This window comes from Penaeus monodon, chromosome 15, assembly GCF_015228065.2.
Source record: "Penaeus monodon isolate SGIC_2016 chromosome 15, NSTDA_Pmon_1, whole genome shotgun sequence".
In the NCBI taxonomy this organism is placed as follows: domain Eukaryota; kingdom Metazoa; phylum Arthropoda; class Malacostraca; order Decapoda; family Penaeidae; genus Penaeus; species Penaeus monodon.
Genome location: NC_051400.1, coordinates 15,637,206 through 15,638,038, shown reverse-complemented (window position 1 = coordinate 15,638,038; position 833 = coordinate 15,637,206). Strand labels below are relative to the sequence as shown.

The 833-nt window shown below is 36.1% G+C and overlaps 1 pseudogene; it reads right to left on the bottom strand.

Moving 5' to 3' along the window:
* LOC119582238 overlaps window positions 1-833 on the bottom strand; it is a 12,761-nt pseudogene that overhangs the window by 8,715 nt on the left and 3,213 nt on the right.

Below are 833 nucleotides of genomic sequence, written 5' to 3'. Positions count from 1 at the left end.
CCCTATTTTTCCCCACCACGCGAAAAGGGGAAAAATCCCTCAGGAGGAGAGATCAGCTGATTGCTTCGGGTGTCTGTTTATTTACATCGAGTGGGTTTAGGTATTTTTTAAATTCTCTTTCCCTCTTTCACCGCCTGGAGTTACCATAGTTTCGCCTGGTGTTTTTTTTTGCGCCTTTTCTCACTTCTAATTCATCAGACTCGAGGGGAAAATAGAGGGAAATAAAAGGAAGAGACTTTCACCTTTTTGCCCACGTGACGTCACATCAACAGGAAGGGGACGTCATGTAAACATTTTTTTTTTCAGGCGGGGTTGCCGACGGGTATTTTTTTCTTCTAATCTACATATCTACACCCTTCATATGACAAAATTTCGATTTTTTTTTTTTTAGCAAGTTAAGTGGGATTATGATGCATTTATTCGTTCGGGCAGGAAAGGGTGACTCATTCTTTTAAAATTTGTCATTATCGGCATGTTAATTTCCCATGCACCAGTTTGGAATGGTTCTCGAGTACAATATAACGCAACATTGTGAATCAAGATAGTTATAAAGGAGACGCCCTTTTTTTTTTTAGACAGAAAACAATGTGGAAGCAATGCTGTCTTTCATCGGCATCGCTGTAAAATATGCTTTATTGAAGAATATTAACTGAAGTATATCAGTTCTCTTTGATAATTTCATCATATTATAAATTTGATATCGTAAGTATTTTTATTTAATATAACTATTGTTTGAGTCCATTTCCACATACATTTTGAAAAGTACAGAAATCAAATGCATAGTAGAATCAAACCCATTCTACGGAGAACACACAAACCGTATAATATTCATT